The 27,990-nt window shown below is 48.4% G+C and overlaps 1 protein-coding gene across 2 annotated transcripts in view; it reads left to right on the forward strand.

Annotated features, from left to right (window-relative positions):
* rbl2 (retinoblastoma-like 2 (p130)) overlaps positions 1 to 27,990 on the forward strand; it is a 239,909-nt gene that overhangs the window by 16,879 nt on the left and 195,040 nt on the right. The window lies entirely within an intron of this gene.

Below are 27,990 nucleotides of genomic sequence, written 5' to 3' on the forward strand. Positions count from 1 at the left end.
CGGAGAATCGGCGCCATTTGCGCCGGCGCGTTTGGCACGGCTTGGGTCGCTGTCCGCAGCGGGCTGCCGATTCTCCGGCCATGATGGGCCGAGCGGCCGCGCGGAAACGGACAGAGTCCCGCCGGCACTGTTCACACCTTGTCGCAGCCAGCGGGAACTCTGCGCGAAGGGTCGGGGAGGCCTGTGGGGCAGGGAAAAGCACTCCTTCACCGGGAGGGGGGCCTCCGATGGGGTCTGGCCTGCGATTGGGGCCCACCAATCGGCGGGCCCGCCTCTCCAGCCCCGGCCCTATTTTATTACGCGGCCGACCCCTGAACCCCCACGCCATGTTGCGTCGGGGGAAGTCCCCTGCGCATTCGCGGCTTGGCGCGGCGCCCATTTGGCGCCAGTAAGGGAGGCAGGAGTGGCATGAACTGCTCCAGCGCCATGCTGGCCCCCTATGGGGGTCAGAATCGGTAGTGCCCACACCCGTTTCACGCCATCGTGAAACGGACGGCATTCATGACGGCGCAAACACTCTGTCCATTTCGGAGAATCTCGCCCATTATCGCTATAGTTCCTGAGCAGATCTCAAATATTATTACTAGTCCCACACAAATATTTTCAGTTGTGACTGCTCTGTATGTGGAATATTTTTAACATGTAGAATTAGGTTATACAGATACCAACAAAAATGCTTGTGTTGCCCGAACTAATAAAATAATAGTAATCTGTAACTGCAAATAATTTAGAATAGTTAAGGAAACAAGGCATATGATTGCCAGTATGAATATCGCAGGTCAACAATGTTTTTAATGCCACAAATTTCAAAGGCAGTTCATTATTTTTATAGTAAGCTAGGTGTACATGCGACATGTCTGTAGCTTTTTATTTCATTTTGGTATTTGTAATCTGATGTTTATTAAAATTCAAAGTTTCAATATTTGTCAAATCTCTGAGGTTTTGACCTTTATCAATAAGTAAGTTACATACTGAACCTGAAGTTCCTTCCTTCCTAAATTCTAACAATTACTTCAAGTTATCATAAACTCTTCCTTTTGATTTCTTATTGCAATTACTGTTCATTTATAATGCATCATCTGATGTTGTTCTCATTGCATATAGTGTGTCTGGTTCAGTGTAGGTAACGCAGATTGACACAGCAAGTTTATGTAGTTGCTGATGGACAGTCCTATGGGTTGGTTCCGGTGACTCATTTCAATATTATTATTATTTTGGTGTTTTTCTGAGGGTTTTTGCTACCCACTGGATTTATTTCAGTTGAATTGCCATAGTCAGAATATATTCCTTGTCAGAGAACCTAAATACTTACTTTAAGCTTTTGTACCACACTGTAGTCTTCTGGGGTTTAATCCAATTTGTTTGAAGTTTCACTATGTAGCCACTGTTGTGATGTACGAAACAGAACAGCCACGTTGCGCACAGCAAACTCCGACAAACAGCAAGGTGACAATGACCAGATTATCTATTATTGTGATGCTGATTGAGCGATAAATATCGACCAGAACACCAAAAATAACTCCCTTGTTCTTTTTCAAAATAGTGCCATGTGAGAGGGCAGACGGGGCAGCAATTTAACATTCCGATCAGTGCAACACTCCCTCAGTATTACAGTGGAGTCTTAGAGTGGAGTTTTGTGCTCAAATCTCTGGACTGAGACTTGAACACACAGCTTCTTGACATTGAGCCTGAGCCACAATCTACATTAACACAGCTGTACTGAGGAAGGAATTGCTGCATTTTTACAGGATTCATCCTCTTGAGCAATATGAAACCATTAGCTGAAATCAGTGGTTCACAGTGGATGTTAATAATGCCATGACAATCTATTTTCAATTCTGCCAGTGTGCTCTCTCAGCCACCAACAATGAAATAAATGAATCGCCCATTCACAAATCATTGGGTGCTATTCTCCCACTTTTGACCACTCTCCAAATTTTCCCCATGTTGCCCCTAATGATGCCCATCCCTGCCAGGGTCAAATATTCCTGACCTAAGTTTTCAAATTCAGACATTTTATATTTCTGACTTGAAAAAACAACATATTTATTATGAATCATCTGACTCTCACAGTTGAGTGATGCAATCTGTATTTCTTATATTGAAATGACAGTAACAGGATTTGAGCTGTAGTTAGTGAGTGACACTAAAGAAAAAACTGAGCATAAGGTGGACTTTTCATAGTAAACTTTGGTGATTAATTTAAAACCCAAATAATATAGTTTCCACATGTCGCATGTTTTCCTTTTTGTATTATAACTATGATACCCTTTGATGTTGAAACAATTTTTGTCCTGAACTGTGCCAACTATTTTAATAATATGATCTGCTTTAGCGACTCAATTAATGGAGTGTTTGGGTACATCAAAACCACTTATAAAAAGCTACTAAATAAGCTAAATTATGCAGTTAATGTTTTCGAATGCCCTTATCTCTCACTGAACCCAATCCAAGTTTACTCAAGATTATATTTTGCAATGCTAGTTGCTCAGTTATATAAGAATGCATAAAGCTTATTTGGTACTTGTTTTGCTACTACAGTGATTGGCACTCAGTATTTAACAATGCAGAAATGTGTAATATTCAGTGAAGTGTGAAGGTCACAAACATCACCTCTCATTAACAACTGCACCAGAACTACTTGAAATGAGCCATAGAAAACAGGAATTCCTTCCCCCTGCCAATACTGCTTATGGAAATTATTTGTTTTTCAATGTTCCAGTGACCCTAGTTCGTTCCTCTCCTTATCAGTCCTATCTCCTCCCTGTTAACGTAATTCCTTGGAAGATCATTTTTGTTTTAATCAGATTTCATTGTTATCTGTGTTTGTTATCACACTCTGAAGTTTAGATGCCAAAGTTTGCTTTCTGAAATTGCTAAATACTTTTAAACGAAAAATCAGATTGGCACAACTCGTTGGTGTCTCAGCATACTGTTCCATGGTGAAATACGTGCACGGTGAGTTCTTTAGTCTCAGTACATTACTCTAAGGATTGGTGAGCTGAAGTCAGGCTTCTCCATTTGAAAAAAGGGAAAACTACAACATTAGCTTCATCACCTGCATGCCTCCTTACTCATAGAATCCCGTCAGTGCAGAAGGCCATTTGGCCCATCAAGTCTGCACCGACCCTGTGAAAGAGCACCCGGGCCCATTCCTCCACTGTTTCTCCATAACCCTGTAACCCCATTGATGCGACCATCAATTCACACAAAACCAGGAGTAGACGTGAACTGTGGCTTTAATCAACTAGAACAGTGCCTGCCTGCGACTGGTCTGTTAGTGAGAGCCGCCTACAGGGCTACTGCTCTTTATACCTCTCCTCAAGGGGTGGATCCAGGGGCGGAGCCCACAAGGCACCAACATGATACATTACAGGTAATACCTTACAGTGGTCCATAGGTGGAGCCCACATGGGCAACAGCGTGATACAGTTACATACATGGTGAATGGTTACTGCAAAACATTAACTACACCCATCTAACCTTTTCACACTAAGGGCCAATCTACCTAACCTGCACATCTTTGGACTTATAGATGGAAATCACTAGCCAGGGAATGTTCATGGCATGGAAAAGCTCCAAGTGAAAAGAATTAAAGAGAATGATTTGTCAGTAGAAAGAGGAAGTATATTTTTGGATGTGAGAATGGGTGAATTTTACCCAAAGGGAGAGCTGTCTATATAAAAAAAGTAAAATTTTTGTACCCATGCACCAAAAGGTAATAATCATTAATTGAATATTACACAATTGTTTAATGCTAGATCAGACATGCTGCTGTCTTTTTTAATCCATTCATGGGATATGGGCATTGCAGGCCAGGCCAACATATATTGGCCTTCCCTGATTGCCCTTGAGAAGTTGGTGAACTGCCTTTTTGAACCGCTGCAGTCCACATGGTGTAGGTACACCCACAGTGCTATTAGGGAGGGAGTATAAGACCATATGAAGTAGAGCATAGTTGCTCTGGAAAGAGTGTAGAGGAGATTTACAAGAATGTTGCCAGGGCTTGACAACTGCATCAATGTGGACAGATTGGCTCGGCTAGCGTTGCTTTCCTTCAAACAGGGGTGACCTAATTGTTGCTTTCCTTCAAACAGAAGTGATCTAATTGATGCATACAAAATTTTGAGGGGCCGAGGCAGGGTAGACGAAAAAGACATGCTTCCGTAGCCGAAGGGTCAATTACCAGAGAGCATAGATTTAAGGTGATTGGTAGAAGGATTAGAGGGGCCATGAGGAAAAACATTTTCACCTGGAGGGTGGTGGGCATCTAAAATTCACTGCCTAAGTTGGTGGTTGAGGCTGAAATGCTCAACTCTACCTGGAACAAAAAAATGACTACGTGTCACCTTGGCAGGTTTGCAGGGTGATTCCAGCTGGGTGTTTGAGCGCATTCCAGATCTGTATTCACCCGCAATTAGTCATTTATTTGGATTTTGGGAGTTTCTCATTGAAAAATCGCACACTTAGAATTTCTTTCTGCAGTGGGGAACTAAAGACACTGAAGGGATTGGCACCTCAAAGATCAGAGCACCATTTTGAAGGGTGACAGATCTCATTAGTTTGGGGGAGCCCACCCCACCCCACCTATGGACATTGAGACACCCCGCAGACATGGGCAACACCCTCGACCCCAGATGTGCAATCTCCCCCTCATTATTAACAGTGCGCTTGCATGACCCGGTCCCACACAGCATCCATCCTCGTAGACATTGGGGCATCGACCCCCCCCCCCCCCCCCCCCCCCGGCCCCCTCCTCCCCAAATTAACATATCCCGCTCTGCTTTGGAGTCACAGAGGGCCCACACACTTTTAAGACCCCCCCCCCCCCTTTCATGGACATGGCCCACCTCCGGCCCTGCACCCCTGGCACTCTCAGTGCCAAGTTAGTACTGCTCAGGCTCCAGGTTGGCACTGCCTGGGTGCCAGGCACAGTCCTGTCCCCGACCACCGAGGGACTCCAATGACCTCCAAGCTCCCCGGTGTGGCCTTCACACCTAGTTTCAGTTTCTGGAGACTAGTACTAATTCACGCCGGTGTGCGGCCTTGCTAGTGGGGCTGGTGAATGCCAGGAGCCGGGAGACTGTAGCTTTGAATGGGATGTGCATATTTAAATAAGTTGTATGACTCATTTAAATATGCTGATCTGCATCATGGTAGTTGGGTGTAGCGGGTCAGGTGCACCACGCCCAGCTCGGGGCCCAGTGCTAAACCCGTTTTTGACCTCTCCCGCAAGGCACCTGACATAATGGTATCAGCGGCAGGTGCTCTGCGGTCGTAAAATTGTGCCCAGGTGCTGGAATGTGGGATTAAACTTAGTGGCCAGTTTCTTTTTATGGCCAGCACAGACACTGGGCTGAATGGGCTCTTTATACACCATAACGTTTCTATGGCTCTATTCTTTGGTTCTAGAACATTTGGCCACTCGAGCCTGCTCTGCTATTCAATAAGATCATGGCTGATCTGACTGAATCATTAACTCCACTTTGCTACCTGCACCATAATCCATGACTCCCTCTCAATCAAAAACTTGTCTAACACAGCCTCGTGTATATCTAATGACCCAGCCTCCATTGATCTCCATGGAAGAGAACTCCAAAAGACTCTAAGAGACAGTCAAAAGCCTGAGCTGGAACATGGGCGCAATTCCACCAAAATATTTCCAAGTGTGGTCCCCGGTTCGGGTACAGTCGGTTAAAATGAACGTGTTGCCGCGATTTCTGTTTATTTTTCGATGACTGCCGATTTTCCAGCCAAAGGCTTTTTGCAGAGAGATTGAGGGAAGGATTACATCGCTCATATGGGGAGGGTAGGTGGCCAGAGTTAGAAAGGTGCTGCTGCAGAGGGGAAGGCAGGCAGGAGGTTTGGGTCTTCTGAACCTGATGTATTACGACTGGGCGGCAAATGTGGAGAAGGTGCGGAGCTGGGTCGGAGGGGTTGATTCCCAGTGAGTCAGAATGGAGGAGAGTTTGTGCAGGGGGTCGGGATTAAAAGCACTAGCAATAGCGCCGCTCCCGATAGTCCCGGGGAAATACTCAGGGAGTCCAGTAATAATAGCTTAATTGAGAATTTGGAGGCACTTTCGCCAACACTTTGGGTGGGGGCAGGGTCAAGGGAAATGCTGATTCGGGGGAACCACCGATTTGAACCAGGGAGCTGGGATGGAGATTTTTGGAAATGGGAGGAGAAGGGGATTAAGACACTAAAAGATTTGTTTCTTGGGGGTCGGTTTGCAGGATTGAAGGAGCTGGAAGCGAAGTATGGGCTGGAGCAGGGGGTAATGTTTTGATACATGCAGGTTCGAGATTTTGCCAGAAAGGAGATATAGAACTTCCCGGTAGAACCGGCCTCCACATTGCTGGAGGAGGTGCTGACGACAGGGGGACTGGAGAAGGGGATAGTATCAGTGGTTTACGGAACTATTTTGGAAGAGGAGAAGACACCACTGGAAGGGATCAAAGCAAAGTGGGAGGAAGAATTGGGAGAGGATATGGAGGAGGGGTTCTGGTGTGAGGTGCTCTGGAGAGTGAATGCCTCCACCCGTGCGCGAGGTTGGGGCTGATACAACTGAAGGTGGTATACAGAGCTCACCTCATGAGGGCGAAGATGAGCCGATTCTTTGAAGGAGTAGAAGATGGGTGTGAACGTTGCGGGGGGGACCCCGCTAATCATGTTCATATGTTTTTGCCCTGTCCAAAGCTAGAGGATTACTGGAAGGAGGTTTTTGGGGTAATTTCTAAAGTGGTGCACGTGAAACTGGACCCAGGCCCCCGGGAGGCCATATTCGGGGTGTTGGACCAGCCAGGGTTGGAAATGGGTGCGGAGGCAGATGTTGTATCCATCGCCTCGTTGATTGCCCGAAGGCAGATCCTGTTGGGATGGAGAGCAGCCTCTCCACCCTGTGCCCTGGTGTGGCGGGGGGACCTGTTGGAATTTCTGACTCTTGAGAAAGTTAAGTTTGAACTGAGGGGAAGGATGTAGGGGTTCTACAATTCATGGGCATCATTCATTATGCACTTTCAAGAACTGGATAACATCGAACATTAGTTGGGGGTGTGGTTGGGAGGGTTGGGGGGGGGGGGGGGGGGGGGGGGGGCGACTGTGTGTGTTAATGGCGACTATGGGTGATCCCTAATTCCTTTTTGTCATTTGTTTGTGTGAACATGCGGGCTAATGTTTGGGGTTTGGTGGGAGGATGGAATCGTTGTTATTCATATGGGGATTGACATATTTGTTACTGATTATTGTTTATTGTTGGTGGGTGTAAATTTGGGAGAAAATGTGAAAAAGAATAAAAATATTTTTTTTTAAAAGTGGTCTCCAGCAGCGAACGAGGTGCAATTCCCACTGGGTAGTGCAACCCACCCTCACTTTATATACATGTTTTTGGAGATTGGGGTGAACCGTGCCGTAAAGGAGGTGAGCGGGACCTGAAGATGCCATCAAGGACACTCCTCTCCCCCCCCCCCCCCCCCCCCCCCCCCCCCCAAGAAAATACCTCCCACCCTTCCCGCTGGCAAAGGCTCCCACCCTTCTCACCAGCAAAGGCACCCACTTTTCTCACCGGCATTTGGCCCCAACCCCCAATCGCAGGCATCAGGCATCCCACTCCCCCAATCGCAGGTATAAGCAGCTCCTCCAGGTGAGCAACACCCCGCAATGGGATCACCTAATGTCTCCACCCCCTTAATGCTCCCCCCCCCCCCCCCAGGCTCTGCCCACTTGGGCACTATCCCTTGGCACTGCCAACCTGGCCATGCCAGATCACGCCACCTGGAGCAGGCCAGGAGCTTTGGAAACCCGCACCCGACTCAATTCCTGTTTCAGGCCGCTCCCGAATTCTCCAGATGTGCCGGCGCAAACCCTGCTACAATGTGGCGGGGGAATCACCCACATTGTTGAAGGCAGGTTTGACCAGCACTGTGCTCAGGCAATAAATCTAGCCACAAGTGCTAGGGGGTACCTTTGTCTGCCTTGACCTCAGTACATCCTTATCAGCCATCTATCACCGGATTGATTTTGTTTGGTGACCTTCAGATTGTCATCAATGTGCAGAAATTTTTTTTTAAATTTTTTTTAAAATAAATATTTTATTGAAAATTTTTGGTCAACCAACACAGTACATTGTGCATCCTTTACACAATATTATAACAACACAAATAACAATGACCTATTTTATAAACAAAAAATGAATAAATAATAAATAACAAAAATGAAAACTAACCCTAATTGGCAACTGCCTTATCACAAGTAACACTCTCCAAAAATATAATTTAACAGTCCAATATATAATTATCTGTCGCAACGACCTATACATATTATACAGTATATATTAACAACCCTGAGAGTCCTTCTGGTTCCTCCTCCCCCCCCCCCCCCCCCCCCGCCCCCCCACTCCCCGATCCTGGGCTGCTGCTGCTGCCTTCTTTTTTCCATTCCATCTATCTTTCTGCGAGGTATTCGACGAACGGTTGCCACCGCCTGGTGAACCCTTGAGCCGACCCCCTTAGAACGAACTTAATCCGCTCTAGCTTTATAAACCCTGCCATGTCATTTATCCAGGTCTCCACCCCCGGGGGCTTGGCTTCTTTCCACATTAACAATATCCTGCGCCAGGCTACTAGGGACGCAAAGGCCAAAACATCGGCCTCTCTCGCCTCCTGCACTCCCGGCTCTTGTGCAACCCCAAATATAGCCAACCCCCAGCTTGGTTCGACCCGGACCCCACTACTTTTGAAAGCACCTTTGTCACCCCCATCCAAAACCCCTGTAGTGCCGGGCATGACCAAAACATATGGGTATGATTCGCTGGGCTTCTCGAGCACCTCGCACACCTATCCTCCACCCCAAAAAATCTACTGAGCTGTGCTCCAGTCATATGCGCCCTGTGTAATACCTTAAACTGAATCAGGCTTAGCCTGGCACACGAGGACGACGAGTTTACCCTGCTTAGGGCATCTGCCCACAGCCCCTCCTCGATCTCCTCCCCCAGCTCTTCTTCCCATTTCCCTTTTAGTTCATCTACCATAGTCTCCCCTTCGTCCCTCATTTCCCTATATATATCTGACACCTTACCATCCCCCACCCATGTCTTTGAGATCACTCTGTCCTGCACCTCTTGTGTCGGGAGCTGCGGGAATTCCCTCACCTGTTGCCTCGCAAAAGCCCTCAGTTGCATATACCTGAATGCATTCCCTTGGGGCAACCCATATTTCTCGGTCAGCACTCCCAGACTCGCGAACATCCCATCCACAAACCGATCTTTCAGTTGCGTTATTCCTGCTCTTTGCCACATTCCATATCTCCCATCCATTCCCCCCGGGACAAACCTATGGTTGTTTCTTATTGGGGACCCCCCCAAGGCTCCAGTCTTTCCCCTATGCCGTCTCCACTGTCCCCAAATCTTCAGTGTAGCCACCACCACCGGGCTTGTGGTGTAGTTCCTCGGTGAGAACGGCAATGGGGCTGTCACCATAGCCTGTAGGCTAGTCCCCCTACAGGACGCCCTCTCTAATCTCTTCCACGCCGCTCCCTCCCCCTCTCCCATCCACTTACTCACCATTGAAATATTAGTGGCCCAATAATACTCACTTAGGCTCGGTAGTGCCAGCCCCCCCCTATCCCTGCTACGCTGTAAGAATCCCTTCCTCACTCTCGGGGTCTTCCCGGCCCACACAAAACCCATGATGCTCTTTTCAATCCTTTTTAAAAAAGCCTTCGTGATCACCACCGGGAGGCACTGAAACACAAAGAGGAATCTCGGGAGGACCACCATCTTAACCGCCTGCACTCTCCCTGCCAGTGACAGGGATACCATATCCCATCTCTTAAAATCCTCCTCCATTTGTTCCACCAACCGCGTTAAATTTAACCTATGCAATGTGCCCCAATTCTTGGCTATCTGGATCCCCAGGTAACGAAAGTCCCCTGTTACCTTCCTCAACGGTAGGTCCTCTATTTCTCTACTCTGCTCCCCTGGGTGCACCACAAACAACTCACTTTTCCCCATGTTCAATTTATACCCTGAAAAATCCCCAAACTCCCCAAGTATCCGCATTATTTCTGGCATCCCCTCCGCCGGGTCTGCCACGTATAGTAGCAAATCGTCCGCATACAAAGATACCCGGTGTTCTTCTCCTCCTCTAAGTACTCCTCTCCACTTCTTGGAACCCCTCAACGCTATCGCCAGGGGCTCAATCGCCAGTGCAAACAATAATGGGGACAGAGGGCATCCCTGCCTTGTCCCTCTATGGAGCCGAAAATATGCAGATCCCCGTCCATTCGTGACCACGCTTGCCATCGGGGCCCTATACAACAGCTGCACCCATCTAACATACCCCTCTCCAAAACCAAATCTCCTCAACACCTCCCACAAATAATCCCACTCCACTCTATCAAATGCTTTCTCGGCATCCATCGCCACTACTATCTCCGTTTCCCCCTCTGGTGGGGCCATCATCATTACCCCTAACAGCCTCCGTATATTCGTGTTCAGCTGTCTCCCCTTCACAAACCCAGTTTGGTCCTCGTGGACCACCCCCGGGACACATTCCTCTATTCTCATTGCCATTACCTTGGCCAGGATCTTGGCATCTACATTTAGGAGGGAAATAGGTCTATAGGACCCGCATTGTAGCGGGTCCTTTTCCTTCTTTCAGAGAAGCGATATCGTTGCTTCAGACATAGTCGGGGGCAGTTGTCCCCTTTCCTTTGCCTCATTAAAGGTCCTCGTCAATACCGGGGCGAGCAAGTCCACATATTTTCTATAGAATTCGACTGGGAATCCATCCGGTCCCGGGGCCTTTCCCGCCTGCATGCTCCTAATTCCTTTCGCCACTTCTTCTACCTCGATCTGTGCTCCCAGTCCCACCCTTTCCTGCTCTTCCACCTTGGGAAATTCCAGCCGATCCATGAAGCCCATCATTCTCTCCCTCCCATCCGGGGGTTAAGCTTCATATAATTTTTATAAAATGTCTTGAACACTCCATTCACTCTCTCCGCTCCCCGCTCCATCTCTCCTTCCTCATCCCTCACTCCCCCTATTTCCCTCGCTGCTCCCCTTTTCCTCAATTGGTGTGCCAGCAACCTGCTCGCCTTCTCCCCATATTCGTACTGTACACCCTGTGCCTTCCTCCATTGTGCCTCTGCAGTGCCCGTAGTCAGCAAGTCAAATTCTACATGTAGCCTTTGCCTTTCCCTGTACAGTCCCTCCTCCGGTGCTTCCGCATATTGTCTGTCCACCCTCAAAAGTTCTTGCAGCAACCGCTCCCGTTCCTTACTCTCCTGCTTCCCTTTATGTGCCCTTATTGATATCAGCTCCCCTCTAACCACCGCCTTCAACGCCTCCCAGACCACTCCCACCTGGACCTCCCCATTATCATTGAGTTCCAAGTACTTTTCAATGCACCCCCTCACCCTTAGACACACCCCCTCATCTGCCATTAGTCCCATGTCCATTCTCCAGGGTGGGCGCCCTCCTGTTTCCTCCCCTATCTCCAAGTCTACCCAGTGTGGAGCGTGATCCGAAATGGCTATAGCCGTATACTCCGTTCCCCTCACCTTCGGGATCAACGCCCTTCCCAGCACAAAAAAGTCTATTCGCGAGTAGACTTTATGGACATAGGAGAAAAACGAGAACTCCTTACTCCTAGGTCTGCTAAATCTCCACGGGTCTACACCTCCCATCTGCTCCATAAAATCTTTAAGTACCTTGGCTGCTGCCGGCCTCCTTCCAGTCCTGGACTTCGACCCATCCAGCCCTGGTTCCAACACCGTATTAAAATCTCCCCCCATTATCAGCTTTCCCATCTCTAGGTCCGGAATGCGTCCTAGCATCTGCCTCATAAAATTGGCATCATCCCAGTTCGGGGCATATACGTTTACCAAAACCACCGTCTCCCCCTGTAGTTTGCCACTCACCATCACGTATCTGCCCCCGTTATCCGCCACTATAGTCTTTGCCTCGAACATTACCCGCTTCCCCACTAGTATAGCCACCCCCCTATTTTTCGTATCTAGCCCCGAATGGAACACCTGCCCCACCCATCCTTTGCGTAGCCTAACCTGGTCTATCAGTCTCAGGTGCGTTTCCTGTAACATAACCACATCTGCCTTAAGTTTCTTAAGGTGTGCAAGTACCCGTGCCCTCTTTATCGGCCCGTTCAGCCCTCTCGCGTTCCACGTGATCAGCCGGGTTGGGGGGCTTCCTACCCCCCCCCCCTTGTCGATTAGCCATCACCTTTTTCCAGCTCCTCACCCGGTTCCCACGCAGCTGTATCTCCCCCAGGCGGTGCCCCCCCGCCCATCCCCTCCCATACCAGCTCCCCCCGCTCCCCAGCAGCAGCAACCCAGTAATTCCCCCTCCCACCCCCCCCACTAGATCCCCCGCTAGCGTAATTACTCCCCCCATGTTGCTCCCAGAAGTCAGCAAACTCTGGCCGACCTCGGCTTCCCCCCGTGACCTCGGCTCGCACCGTGCGACGCCCCCTCCTTCCTGCTTCTCTATTCCCGCCATGATTATCATAGCGCGGGAACCAAGCCCGCGCTTCTCCCTTGGCCCCGCCCCCAATGGCCAACGCCCCATCTCCTCCACCTCCCCTCCTCCCCCCATCACCACCTGTGGAAGAGAGAAAAGTTACCACATCGCAGGATTAGTACATAAAACTCCTCTTTCCCCCCTTTTTAACCCCCTCTTTGCCCCCCACATTCGCCCCACCACTTTGTTCAAACGTTCTTTTTAATAACCCGCTCATTCCAGTTTTTCTTCCACAATAAAAGTCCACGCTTCATCCGCCGTCTCAAAGTAGTGGTGCCTCCCTCGATATGTGACCCACAGTCTTGCCGGTTGCAGCATTCCAAATTTTATCATCTTTTTATGAAGCACCGCCTTGGCCCGATTAAAGCTCGCCCTCCTTCACGCCACCTCCGCACTCCAGTCTTGATAAACGCGGATCACCGCGTTCTCCCATTTACTGCTCCGAGTTTTCTTTGCCCATCTAAGGACCATTTCTCTATCCTTAAAACGGAGGAATCTCACCACTATGGCTCTGGGAATTTCTCCTGCTCTCGGCCCTCGCGCCATCACTCGGTATGCTCCCTCCACCTCCAACGGACCCGCCGGGGCCTCCGCTCCCATTAACGAGTGCAGCATCGTGCTCACATATGCCCCGACGCCCGCTCCCTCCACACCTTCAGGAAGACCAAGAATCCTCAGGTTGTTCCTCCTTGCGTTCTCCAGTGCCTCCAACCTTTCCACACATCGTTTCTGATGTGCCTCATGCGTCTCCGTCTTCACCACCAGGCCCTGTATGTCGTCCTCATTCTCGGCTGCCTTTGCCTTCACGACCCGAAGCTCCCGCTCCTGGGTCTTTTGTTCCTCCTTTAGCCCTTCGATCGCCTGTAGTATCGGGGCCAACAGCTCTTTCTTCATTTCCTTTTTGAGCTCTTCCACACAGCATTTCAAGAACTCTTGTTGTTCAGGGCCCCATGTTAAACTGCCACTTTCCGCCGCCATCTTGGTTTTTGCTTGCCTTCCTTGCCGCTGTTCTAAAGGATCCACTGCAATCCGGCCACTTTCTCCTTTTTTCATCCGTATCCGGGGGGATTCCCTTCTGGTTTACCGCACAGTGTTTTTAGCCGTCAAAATTGCCGTTGGGGCTCCTATCAAGAGCCCAAAAGTCCGTTTCACCGGGAGCTGCCGAAACGTGCGACTCAGCTGGTCATCGCCGCACCCGGAAGTCAGAAAAAAAATAAAAATTATTAACTGTCCCTTGTTCTCCATCAGTGAACTGTTGCGATTGTTTATTTACTGTGGGCTGCGCTGGCAGTCTTGAGAGGGATTTGTCCCTCCAACTTGATTTCAGTTTGCTGAGACTGTAATAGAAGTAGCTTTCCAGGAACAATGTTGGATTGTGGTGATAGTCACTCCAAACCATCATGTTCTCTCAGTAACCTTATTGATGTCAGTGTTTTTCTTGGCATTGTCAATGATATATTATTCCCCTCACAACTATGGGCGGAGGGACATGTATAATTAGGTGGGAAGGAGTGGGGTGGCGAGTCTGTTGATTTGCACATACCAGATTAATTCAAGGGCAGGGAATGTTGAAGCTGCTTTCATCCCCTATGCTAATTGAGGCACAAGTGACCAATTAAGGGCCATTTGAGGCCTTCATTCCACTTTCGCTACTTTCTACCAGCAGCAGGATAATGCTGCTGGGGTTAAAGAGCTACCGGCCATCTGATTGGAGGGGGGATATTTGCCTTTAGAGACGAGTAAACCCCGGGGCAGGCAGTTAACTGCCTGATGGGCATTTCATCACTCGGGATCTGTCGCAATTGGCTGTGGTGGGTTTGCCACCAGATTTCCAGCTAGTGGAAATTTCCATCACTGCAGCTATTAAATTCAGTATATTGTGTGGAAGGTGGAAAGATGAAAACTTGCTGATCCAAATTGGCACTGTAGCTATTACGAACAAAATCAATTTTTGCCCCATTATTCTCCAACATTTGGCAGAAGAGTGCCATTTCTAAATTGGTCCACTTTCTAATTGTATGATACATTTCAGATGGAATTCAACATCATAGAAACGGCAGGAGGCCGCAAACTTTCATTTCCCAAAATTTTACACTGAATATAAAATATATCTGTTTGCACTAAATTGTAATTTGACTCTTAAATTCATTCCTTTCTGGAGCAATTACTTTGTCACCATAGGGACATAGGACATAGGCACAGGTGTAGACCATTCAGTCTGATCCAGACTGATTTTGTACTTAAATGCCATTTTCATGCACAATCCTCATATCCCTTGATACCTTTAATATTGGCACACATGTACACATGCCATAATTTATTTTGATTCGAGCATAACTAACAAGGTTGGCATTTATTGCTCATCCCCATGCCCCCTCAATTCCCCTTAAGAACCTGATTAATTTCTTGACCCACAGCAGTTTGTGTAAATTATAATTTTTCATAATAGTTTAGATACATCCGAGTGGCTTGCTAGGCCATTTCAGAGGGCAGTTAAGGATCAGCCACATTTCTGTGTCCGCAGTCACATAAAAACTAGAATGGGTAAGGACAGCAGCTTTCCTTCCCTAAGGACATATATGAATCAGTTAGCTTTTACAACAATCGGTAGTCTCATCGTCACCATTACTAATACTAGCTTCTTCTTCCAGATTTATTTATACGGTGGGGTTGATGTTATTACAGCATAATACATTTACATCAGCAGTGTTTATGCTCAAAATTAACCCAGTAATTTAGAATAGAATAATAAAGTTAAACCGCAGAATGTGTGAATTTAAAATAGGGATTTAATTACACAAATTTATCTTCATGTTCTAAACCCATTTAATCCCTAAGTCTGTAATTGATCTGATTACCCCAACGTGCAATTCTATTAAATATACATATAATATATATTCACCCGCTGTGACCTTGAGGGTGATTAATGCGTCTTCTCCCACTGGAATCTACTTCAACCACCCAAACCCTCTGTCTCTAGTTTATTACTAAAGGGCCTCTAATGAAGGTTGATCTTTAAGCCACATTTCCTTGTCCCTTAAAAATTCTTTATTAATCATTTTGCCTTGTTACCTTCCTGTAAATGCCTCCAAGAAACCTATCTTTGGAATCACACCCCCCCCCCCCTCCCCACTCACTCCAAATGTTTTCATATCTTGTTATTATTCATTAAATTATGTTATAGTACAATGAGACTCGGTGAAGTCGCTAAGTTAAAGCTTCTTTTCTAGTTGCCCAATATGAGAGGACCACACACCGATACGATCTTAGTATGAAAAGAAAATTGGTTCAGCAAAGGTTGTTTTAATCCTTCACATTGTTGAACTCAATTGCCTAACTGTTAGCAACATTGTTAACATTAAGGTGTTGTTGATTCAGTATAACTTAGAAAATTCTTACAGATGGATTGTCACTGATGCTACCAATACTGTCTAAAACCCCTAGCTGTAGTTGAGGTTTCAGTTGGAAACACCCTTTTTCCATTACCTATCTTCAACAGTATAACCTAGGAAAATGCTCCGTGCGGTTTCGGACAAAGCTCGGCACAACATCGAGGGCCGAAGGGCCTGTTCTGTTCTGTACTGTTCTATGTTCTTGTGCATGTCTGAATGCACACATCTGTAGTTCTTGCTACTAACGGTAATGATTGATGTTACTGTTATTTAGAGTGGAGTGGGCGAAAGTCCCTGCCCTCAGTTGATATCAGCTAAATTTGAAAAGCACCCAGGAGGCCCAGCGGTTCACTGAGTAGTTTGTAAACTAGGTATGAGGCATTTCTTCATGTGGTGTCAAATCAAAGTGATAGCAAACTCTCACTCTTCTTCAAAGGAGTGTTAGTTTGAGCTCTAGCTCCAGATTTAACAAACAATTTTATTGAGATATTTTTGGCATTGTAAACAGTTACAGATAACAGAAATGTGCAAACATCAATATAAAACCAATACTTCAATCAAACCATACTGCACGTGTCCACTCCTCTCCCATAGACACTACCCGCCTATTTATCCCTCCTACTCTACTCTAATCTCCCCCTCCCTCCCTCTTCCTCACCCCCCTTCCCCTGCTGACATTCACTCTCCCGCAAAGAAGTCAATGAATGGTTGCCACCTTCGGGCGAACCCCAGTACAGATCCCCTCAAGGCGAACTTAATTTTTTCCCTACCCAGAAAACTTGACATGTCCGAAAGCCATAGTTCGGTCTTCAGGGGTTTTGAGTCCCTCCATGCCAGCAGTATTTGCCGCCGGGCTATTAGGGAAGCAAAGGCCAGTACATCTGCCTCTTTCTCCCCCTGGACTCCCGGGTCTTCTGGAGTCCCGAAAATTGCCACCCCTGGACTCATCAGCACCCAGGACATGACCCCCGCAAATCCCTCCCAGTACCCCCTAAGCTTTGGACATGATCAAAACACGTGAACGTGGTTCGTTGGTCTTCCCGCGCATCTAGCGCACTTGTCCTCTACCCCCAAAAATTTGCTCATCTGAGCTACCGTCATGTGGGCCCGGTGAACGACGTTAAACTGAATCAGGCCGAGCCTGGCACATGTTGCGGTTGAGTTTACCCTACTCAGGGCTTCCGCTCACAGCCCGTCCTTCATCTCCCCGCCAAGCCCCTCCTCCCATTTGAGTTTCAGTTCCTCCGTCTGGGACTCTTCCCCCTTCATGAGCACCTTGCAGATATCCGAGACTCTACCCTCTCCTCTCCTCTAGAGACTATTCTGTCCTGGATCCTTATTGGCGGAGGCGTGGGAAGGATGGGACCTGTCTGTGCACAAAGTCCTGCATCTGTAAGTACCTAAAGTCATTTCCCCTTACCAGCCCAAATTTCTCCTTCAAGCCCCTCAAACTCGCAAAGCTCCCCTCCAGGAATATATCGCCCACCGTCCCTACCCCCGCCGGCCGCCATGTTCAAAACCCTCCATCCATGTTCCTGGGGGCAAATCGGTGGTTATCAGACAGACGCACCCACCTCCCCTACATGCCTCCTCCACTTACCCCATATCCACAGGGCCGCCCCCACTACCGGGCTGGTGGAGTACCTGGCTGGCGACAGCGGTAGGGGAGCCGTGACCAGGGCTGCCAAACTGGTGCCCCTGCACGAAGCCGCCTCCACTCGCTCCCAGATAGACCCCGTACCCACCATCCACTTCCTTATCATGGCTATGTTAGCCGCCCCGTAGTAGTTGATCAGACTCCGCAATGCCAGTCCCCCCTCACTGCGGCTCCTTTCAAGCATCGCCTTCTTCACCCGTGGGGATTTTCCCGCCCAGACAAAGCTCATGATGATTTTGCCAGTCCTTTTGAAGAAGGACCGTGGGATAAAGATTGGGTGGCACTGGAAGAAGAACAGAAACCTAGGGAGGAGTGTCATCTTTACAGTCTGCATCCTCCCTGCCAGTGACAGCGGGAGTGCATCCCATCTCCAAAACTCCCTCTTCATTTGTTCCACCACTCTAGTCAAATTTAACTTATGCAACCTGCCCCAGTCCCGTGCCACCTGTATCCCCAAGTACCGGAAGCTTTCCTCCACCAGCCTAAATGGCAGCACCTTCAGTCTATTCTCCTGGCCCCTTGCCTGCACCACAAACATCCCACTCTTGGCCATATTTAATTTGTACCCTGAAAACCGGCCAAACTTGCTCAATGTTTCCAGTATATTTTCCATCCCGGCCAGTAGGTCCGACACGTACAGGAGCAGGTCGTCCGCTTAGAGAGAGACCCTATGTTCCACCCCCCCCCCCCCCCCCCCGCCCCCTCCTCCCCCCCCCCCCCCCCCCCCCAGTCATTCCCTTCCACCCCTTCGCAGCTCTCAACGCAATCGCAAACGGCTCTATGGCCAGCGCGAACAGCAATGGGGAGAGTGGGCACCCCTGTCTGGTCCCGCGATGTAGTCTGAAATAATCTGACATTATCCTGTTCGTCCTAACACTAGCTTTTGGGGCCTGGTACAATAATCTGACCAAATTAACCAGTCACTCCCCGAACCCAAACCGTCCAAGCACCTGCCACAAATAGCCCCACTCCACCCGGTCGAAGGCCTTCTCAGCATCCATTGCCACCGCTACCTCACCTCCTTACCCGTCGGGGGCATCATGATCTCATTAAGCAATCTTCTCAAGTTAACTGTCAGCTGCCTGCCTTTCACAAACCCTGTCTGATCGTCCCCAATCACCTCCGGTACGCAGTCCTCCATTCTAATCGCCAGGACCTTGGCCAGGAGCTTGGCATCCACATTGATCAGGAAGATTGGCCTGTATGACCCACAGGATTCCGGGTTCTTGTCCCGCTTCAATATCAGCGAGATGGTGGCTTGCGACATCGGCGGCGGCGGCAGGGTCCTTCTGTCCCTTGCCTTATTAAAAACCCTTGTCAGGACCGGTCCCACTATCTCCGAGAACTTCTTGTAAAATTCTACTGGGTATCCATCCGACCCCGGGGCTTTCCCCAACTGCATGGCCTTTAGGCCCCCCAATACCTCCTCCGCTCTAATCGGGGCCCCCAGCCCGTCCACTAGTCTCCCGCCTACTTTTGGGAAGGTTAGTCCATCCAGGAACCTTTTCATCTCCTCCGGCTCTTCTGAAGTTTACAGCTTACTATAGAAGTCCCGAAATACCTTATTCAGTCCTGCCGGATCCTCCATTCTGCTCCCCTCCCCACCAACCACTCTACTTATTTCCCTGGCCGCCTCCCTCTTCCTGAGCTGCTGCGCTAGCAATCTGCTGGCCTTCTCCCCATGCTCATACACCACTCCCCTCGTCTTCCTAAGTTGTTCCACGGCCCTACCCAGTTCCGCTTGCAATCCCCGTCTCACCCTGAGTAGGTCCTCCCCGGGGACCCCGCATGCTCCTCGTCTATCCGGTGAATTTCCCTAACCAATCTGTCCATTTCTGTTCTGTCCGCCCTGACCCTGTGAGCCTGAATTGAGATCAGCTCCTCCCTCACTACTGTCTTCAGCGCCTCTCACAGGGTCCATAGCCCCCATTTGCTCCATGAACCCTTTCAGCTCCCTTGCCATGCTGGGAGTCTACCCGTTCTGGGACATGACCGGTCCAGCCCCGGGTCAAGGACCGGAATTAAAGTTCCCCCCATTATCAACTTATGTGAGTCTAGGTCCGGGATCTTCCCCAGCACTCTTTTAATAAAGTTAACGTTGTCCCAGTTTGGCGCATATATGTTCACCAGCACCACTCTTCTCCCCACCAGCTTGCCCCTTACCATAAGGAATCTGCCCCCCATGTCAGCAAAATAACACCCCCCATTTCCCCCCCAGCAACACCTCTAGCTCCAGATTTAGCCAACAAGTTAAGTCTCAATGCAAAGCGGAAGCCTCTTTGTATCACACTTAAATTAGAATGAATGTGCACCCTTTTGTACCATTCATCGTTCCAGTTGGGATGATTGCAGCCTTGCCACTTCTGTCCAGAGACTTTTGATATGAGTGAAAACAGATGAAAATGCAGAATAGTATTGTTCTTGTGCAATTTTTTTTTAAATAAACATTTTATTGAGGTATTTCTTTGGCATGGTAACAGCAACAAAATCAACAATGTACATAACAAGGAAAATATTAACATAGTGAAAATACCGCCTCCCACTCCCACAGGTCCTACCATTGTTTACCCCCCTAATCTATGCTAACCTAACCCCCCCCCCTCCCCCCTTCTGCTGATGATTAATTCTCTGTGAGGAAGTCGACGAATGGTTGCCACCTCCGGGCAAACCTTAACAGAGACCCTCTCATGGCGAACTTAATTTTCTCCAGGCAGAGGAAGCCAGCCATGTCCGAAAGCCAGGTCTCTGATTTTGGGGGCTTTGAGTCCCTCCATGCTAGTAACATGTGTCTCCGGGCTACCAGGGAAGCAAAGGCCAGAATATCTGCCTCTTTCTCCTCCTGGATTCCCGTATCCTGCGACACCCCAAAAATCGCCACCTCTGGACTCATTGGTTCTTGTGCAATTTCAACACAACATAAACTTTATAGCCTGGTTTCAAAGCTGTCACAGCATAAAGACTTTAAATAGTAAAAATATCAATGCATTGCACCCTGTTTCAACCAGGATTTTGTGATAATGGACACTAAGCAGACTGTGGTATCACTATTTTTTATTTCAAATTTCTGCTGTGTTTTTACCAATGCTGTTGCATAGATTGAAGCTAAAATTGATCTGTGTAGAAAGGGCCCGGAATCATGCAATTTTCACTCAGGAAGGTGGCGTGGGGGTTGAGGGTGCAGGTACAGGATGACGTTGGATCCAGAAGCAGAGCACAGCAGCGAGTGTCAAGGCAGGCTGGTTAGACGGCCTACCTTGGTTCTCTGGAACTTCATCCTAGTTGTGTGATAAGATTTTAAGCCCTCCAGCTTCGCCTCCTCTTTCTCCCTCCCCCCATGACCCTTTATATCCCCCATGCCAACTCATTCCAACTCCTGTTCCCCAAGCAATTTCACGGTCCCTTCTATTTCCATGCCAACCCACTTAGTATCCATCCTGGAATACCTCCGAAGGCACGCGGAGATCAAATATAATAAGTTCTAAAAATCTAATATCATTTTCACTATACAGATTTGATGGGTTAAAAAATAGTAATGAAAGAACATTCCATTAAAAAATTTAAACAAAATCTCGAGTGCTTAACCTCTTATAAAAACAAATTTTATTCATACCCCACATCAAAAACATCTAATCCTTTGATATGTGCACCTAAAAATTAGGAGGAGGAGTAGGTCATGGGCGGCACGGTAGCACAGTCGTTAGCACTGTTGCTTCACAGTGCCAGGGTCCCAGGTTCGATTCCCGTCTTGGGTCACTGTCTGTGCGGAGTCTGCACGTTTTCCCTGTGACTGCGTGGGTTTCCTCCGGTTTCCTCCCACAAGTCCCGAAAGACGTGCTGTTAGATAGTTTGGACATTCTGAGTTCTCCCTCTGTGTACCCAAACAGGTGCCGGAATGTGGCGACTAAGGGCTTTTCATAGTCATTTCATTGCAGTGTTAATGTAAGCCTACTTGTGACAATATAGATTATTATTATTATTTGACCCTTTGTGTCTGCTCTGCCATTTAATAAGGTCGTGGCTGATCTAATTGTGGCCTCAATCTGTTTATCCCCAATAACATTTGACTCTGCTGTTAATCAAGAATCTATGTAACTCATCCTTGAATATATTCAAGGACCCTCCCTCCACTGTTCTCTGGGAAAGAGAATTACACAGACTAACGACCATCTGAGAAAACAATTTCTCTTATCTCCATTTTAAATAGGAGACCTCTTGGGCGGGATTCTCCCTTCTGGGGACTAAGTCCCCACGCCCGCCGGAAAACGGACGAGAATCACCAAACCTTTTCCTAGAAAGTCCGGGGCGATTCTCCATCTTCAAGGGGGCTAGCAGGGCCCCGGCCTGCGTCCCGCAGCTCTGGCTGCTGGCGGGGCCCTGCAGTTCTGCCCACGGGTCCGTGCATGCGTGCAGCGGCCACCTTTGCGTCGGCCCCAGTGCAACATGGCAGAGCCCTACAGGGGCCTGGCGCCGAGGAACATAGGCCCCCCCCGGAATCAGCGTGCCCGCCGATCGGTAGCCACCAATTAGGGGCTTGGCCACTGTGGAGGCCCCCACCCCCCAGAGTCGGATCCCCCCTGCCCCCCACTAAGACGGCCCCCACAGCCAGAACGCCGAGGTCCCGCCGGGTGGGACCACATGTGAACCACGCTGGCGGGACTCGGCGGAACTCAGCGAGCACTCGGCCCGAAGCGGCCCCCGACTGGTGCCGCGTCGGTCGCTGGAGAATCGCGTGCCGGCGTGGGAGCCTATTTTGGGTAATTCTCCGCCCCTGCACCGAGCGCAATTTCAGCGCGAAGGGTCGGAAAATCCCGCCCATGATTTTAGTGTCGAGTTCTAGTTACTCCCATAAGGGGAAACATCCTGTCAGCATCCGCCCTATCAAATCCCCTCAGGATCTTGTATGTTTCCGTAAGATCACCTCTCGTGCTTCCGAAGGTACTATAATTGAAGCTTTTGGAAATCAGCCAAGCAGTCATAATTATATACTGATAGCATGATAGCTGTTCAGGAAATATCGACAAACAGCTGCTGAAACTAATAGAACAGAGTTTTTAACTCTCACTGGTAACGTTTGAAAAACCATATAATTACAGTTATACTTATGACTCTCACACTGTAGGTTATAGCCCTCGCATCAGCCAAAGTGCATCTGTTTGAACTCCGCATTGAGTTCAAATGAACTGCTGAGTTTGGGTTTGCCTCGTGCGGGAATCATGCTCCACATTCTTTCCCCTACCAGCAAAATGTTGACCTGTGAAAATGGGTAGGGCTTACACATTCAGATCTCATTCCGAGCCATTGAATCTGAAGAAACAGAAGAGAAAGTATCTGTCACTGGAATTTAACTCATAAAATGAACTATTGGCCTTAATGGTACTCACTTGATAAGAGAGATAGAGTGTATGCTATACAAACTGCCAGTTCCTATATTGAACAGATCAATAATGATTTGAATAATAATAATATTTTGTTATTGTCACAAGTAGGCTTACATTAGCACAGTGAATGAAGTTACTGTGAAAAGCCCTTAGTCGCCACATTCCGGCACCTCGTCAGGTACACTGAGGGAGAATTCAGAATGTCCAAATTACCTAACAGCACCTCTTTAGGGACTTGTGGGAGGAAACTGGAGCATCCAGAGGAAACCCATGCAGACACGGGGAGAACATGCAGACTCTGCACAGGCAGTGACCCAAGCCGGGAATCAAACCCTCTTTGAGCTGTAAGGATGCTCCTGCAGTGCTTCTATAAAAAAAGTAGAGTAAATAAGAATCAGGAAACTTTAGGTTCATTCACCTAACAACAGTTCCAAGCAAATTTCTAGATGGTGTGATCAGAAATGTGATATAGATAAAGAGCAATGAGAAATTATTAGCATGGCTTCTCGAAGGGAAGATCCTGTGTAACAATTTTTTGAAGATTTTACATATTTGGTGGATGATGGAAAATAAGCAGATATTGTGGCCACAAAACTTGAAAAACGGCATGGGGATTGCAATGCACGATTACGGATTACGCCATGCCTGTTCCATTCAATGCACTCTGGAGTGATCGGACATGCATCTCCAGTCAGAGGTAAATGTTTGTGGGATTAGGGTGATAGGCAAGGGGTTACAAACCAGGAGAGAGAAGGGAGTCGACAGCAAGTGCAGAGAGTTGGCTTCTTGCAGCACTCCCCTTCCTAATGCTGGGTCCTTCAATTGAGCACAGGGAGTCAGTGCACCTAAGACACAGCGTCGCACCCCAACCACCACTCCGTTATGCTACTGGCAAACTTAACATTGCTGGGCAGCCTCCCCGGATGGTGGATCCCCCCGCCCTCCGGTTAAATGCGATTGGTGGTGGGATGGCCTCCACCCTGCCTGTCTGGAGATTGAACACATTCCCAGCTGTGTGAGGTTAAGAGAGGGCTTTAATTAGAGCTTATTCTACTACTTTCAGCTCATCCTCCCCACCTTTTCTAAAATGAAAAGTGGTGCGCACAGCACAAATACGATTTTGCACCCAGAGCACTGAAAATACAGATGCTATGCAATCAAACATTACAGATTATGCATCTATATTTTTAACAAACCTTTAATAAAGTGCCACGGAAAAGGCTGCTAAGTAAGATTAAATAAAGTAGGTTTGGCAGCAGATTTTTGATTGATTGCATTCATGTAGATATTGTAGTTGTCAATGGTAGTAGCTGTGTGTGGGGAGTGGTCATTAGCAGAGTCCTGCATTGATCCTTATTCGATCTGTCATTCTTTACCAGTTTTATTGATGATATGGCATCAGGGGAACAGTCCATACTTGTTGATGATATAATTGTATATTTAGAGTTAGGACTTTAAGTTAAATAAATAGTCCGCATGCATATCTAGATGGACTGGGCCCACATGCGGCAGATGTCTTACAGTTTATACAAGTGCATTGTGATGCCTTTGGGCAGGGGGAGTTCTAGGCATATACCATGAAGGATTGTATGTTCATGGCTGGTTAGCAAGAGAAGAACCTTCGGTTGTACTTCACAGAACATTGAAACTTTGTGGGGTGGATTCTTCGCCTCGTGACATCAGAAAGGCGGATCGTGATTGGGCAGAGAATCGGGCGTCTGCCGAAAATTGCGGCTGGCGCCAAACCGACCGCTATGCTCTGGGACCTCACTGGTGGTGACAATGTGCTCCATGCCTGCGCCGGCATCGTCATGCAAAACTGCCGTTTGCATTCACTAACATATCATTACTGGGGTCAGCCCAATATTCTCTGGGCCTCCACGATGCTTCGCCCTCGCCAGGCAGAAGTGACGCTGACGCAGTTCACTACAGGCATTTAAAAATGGGGATGGGCACCATGGTGGCTGAGGGAGAGGGAGGAGGTAAGAAAAGTTTCCAAATTCTCAAAAGTGTGCTGACAGTTGTGCATCTGGCTGGTGGCGTCTTCCAGGGCTGGTGGGGGGTAGGTAGGCAGCGGGGCCCGACTCAGAGACAGGCCATGGATTCAGGCTCCTCTGCGTGGGATTGGGGTGACTGGGCATGGACGGCCATTACACAATCCACAAGGCCATTGTGTATAGTTTACAGGCCCCTGGCTGCGCACTCCGCTGACTGCCACTGTGTCCTGTAAATGTGCAGAGTGCCACCCGTTGTTTGGGTACTCCCCCCACACACACACCGTGGGAATCCTCAGAACCCAGCTGACTCATCAAAGGATGGGTGTGGTTGCGCAACCAATAGCCCACCAGGTATTGGCACTCAGGGAAAGTAGGGCAATAGCAGAGCGTACCATGAACACAGGCATGCACCATGGCCTTTGGCACCCTCCCTAGCACTGCCCCTCTCAAGGCAGCGGCCCCACCAGTCACATTATCAGCTAGCCCACTCCACAGGTCCCTCAGCTGTCTCCAAGCCCTGCCTGCCTACTGTGCCCCTGCTCCCATCCAATACCTGACCCCTGCCTTTGGTATCACATTCCACACTCTGCCTGGGTGATCTACGCATATGTGCTGGTTATTCCATCTCCTGGGCCCATAGACTATGGGGAGGTAGGGGGGAGGAGGGGGTGGTTGGTTATCGGGGTGGTGAATAGTGATGGGTCACACACCGGGTATGCTGTACCACATGGCGTCCTCACATCTCTGGCCCCATCCCCTGCCGCCTCTGAGGGAGACTCCGGGTGGGACATCGGACTGTCTTCCTCCAACTCCCATACCACCAGCCTCCCACATTCCCCGACCCGGCACACCCTCTGCACCCAGCCCAGCCCATCCCTCACACACTTCAGAGAGAGTACCGAGGCAGTTTGGATCGTCGGTGAACGGGTGTTTAATTTTAATAGTGCTATGTACAATTATTGTGCTCTGTCCCCGAACGTTTGCGTGGACCAGTACTGAATGGCGCCCAGCTGCGGCCTCACTGGGGAGGCGGGTAGATTTTGGGAGGCCGGTAGATCCTGGGATGCTCACCTAAGTAGGTTTAAAAGCTAATGGGGCGTGTGCTGTTTGATGAAAATGAAATGAAAAAATGAAAATCGCTTATTGTCACGAGTAGGCTTCAAATGAAGTTACTGTGAAAGACCCTAGTCGCCACATTCCAGCGCCTGTTCAGGGAGGCTGGTACGGGAATTGAACCGTGCTGCTGGCCTGCCTTGGTCTGCTTTCAAAGCCAGTGATTTAGCCCTGTGCTAAACCAGCCTCTGATTGGATTGAATTTGTTTATTGTCACGTGTACCGAGGTACAGTGAAAATTATTTTTCTGCGAGCAGCTCACAGATCATTTAGTACATGAAAATAAAAGAAAAGAAAAAGAAAAACGCATAAGAGGGCAACACAAGGTACACAATGTAAATACATAGATACCAGAATCGGGTGACGCATACAGGAGTGTAGTATTAATCGGGCCAGTCCATAAGAGGATCATTTAGGAGTCTGGTAACAGTGGGGAAGAAGCCCCCTTTGGATGGGATTCTGATTTTGACGCTTCACAGGACTTGTGTATATCCTGCAAGGCGTAAAAGCTGCCGGAACGCCCGCAGGAAGTCTCTCCCGTGACCTACTGGCCGCATTGCGCTCGAGAGAGAGAGAGCGTTACGCGGCCGGTAGATCGCACCCATAGTTTCTCAAACAGAGAATTGCAACCCATAACCAGTGATATGAAGCTTTTGGAAAAATGAATAGGGTGTGAGGAAGTATTGCTAGGATGAATATAATACTATTCAAGGTAGTAGCGCGTACCAGGATTTTAATTTGGCCATGTCTGGGATACTGTGTCCCAGTTCTTTTCTTACCTCTCTCGCAGGTGATTGCATGAGTGCTGGGGGCAAGGGGAGAGCAAGTAGGTGATTATTAGTTCACCATGTTGGAATGGCAGGCTTGATTGACCTGTTGTAATGCTCAATAGGAATAAAAAAAAGTCAACTCACGATTTGAAAATAAGTTGCTTGCATGTAAAAAAAGGCAATATTACAATAATCATGGGGGACTTCAATATGCAGGTGGACTTGGAAAATCAGGTTGGTAGTGGATCCCAAGAAAAGGAATTTGTGGAATGTCTAAGAGATGTTTTTTTGGAGCAGCTTGTGACAGAGCCTACTAAGGAACAGGCAATTCTGGATTTGGTGATGTGTAATGAGGCAGACCTGATTAGGGAACTTAGGTGAAGGAACCCTTAGGGAGCAGTGACCACAATATGATAGCATTTACCCTGCGGTTTGAGAGGGAGAAGCTGCAATCAAATGTAACGATATTACAATTAAAAAAGGGTAACCACAAAGATATGAGGGCGGAGCTGGCCAGAGTTGATTGGAAAAGGAGCCGAGCAGGGAAGACAGTGGAACAGCAATGGCAGGGGTTTTTCGGGGTTATTCGGGAGGCACAACAGAAATTCATCCCAAGGAGGAGGAAACATGCTAAGGGGAGGACAAGGCATCCATGGCTGATGAGGGATGTCAAGGACAGCATAAAAGCTAAAGAAAAAGCATACAAAGTGGCCAGGATTAGTTGAAAGCCAGAGGATTGGGAAGCCTTTAAAAGCGAGCAGAGGACAACTAAAAAAGCAATAAGGGGGGAGAAGATGAAGTATGAGTGCAAGCTAGCTAGCAATATAAAGGAAGATAGGAAGAGTTTCTTTTCAATATTTAAAAGGTAACAGAGAGGCAAAAATAGACCGCTGGAAAATGTGGCTGGAGAAGTAATAATAGGAAACAAAGAAATGGCAGACGAACTGAATAGTTACTTTGCATCAGTCTTCACGGTAGAAGACATCAGTGGGATGCCAAAGCTTCAGGAGAACCAGGGGGCAGAGGAGTGCAGTGACCATTACTAAGGAGAAGGTTCTGGGAAACTGAAAGGTCTGAACAGGTGGATAAGTCACCTGGACTGGATGGACTACACCCCAGGATCCTAAAAGAGATAGCTGAGGAAATTG

This window comes from Scyliorhinus torazame, chromosome 10 (assembly GCF_047496885.1).
Source record: "Scyliorhinus torazame isolate Kashiwa2021f chromosome 10, sScyTor2.1, whole genome shotgun sequence".
NCBI lineage: Eukaryota > Metazoa > Chordata > Chondrichthyes > Carcharhiniformes > Scyliorhinidae > Scyliorhinus > Scyliorhinus torazame.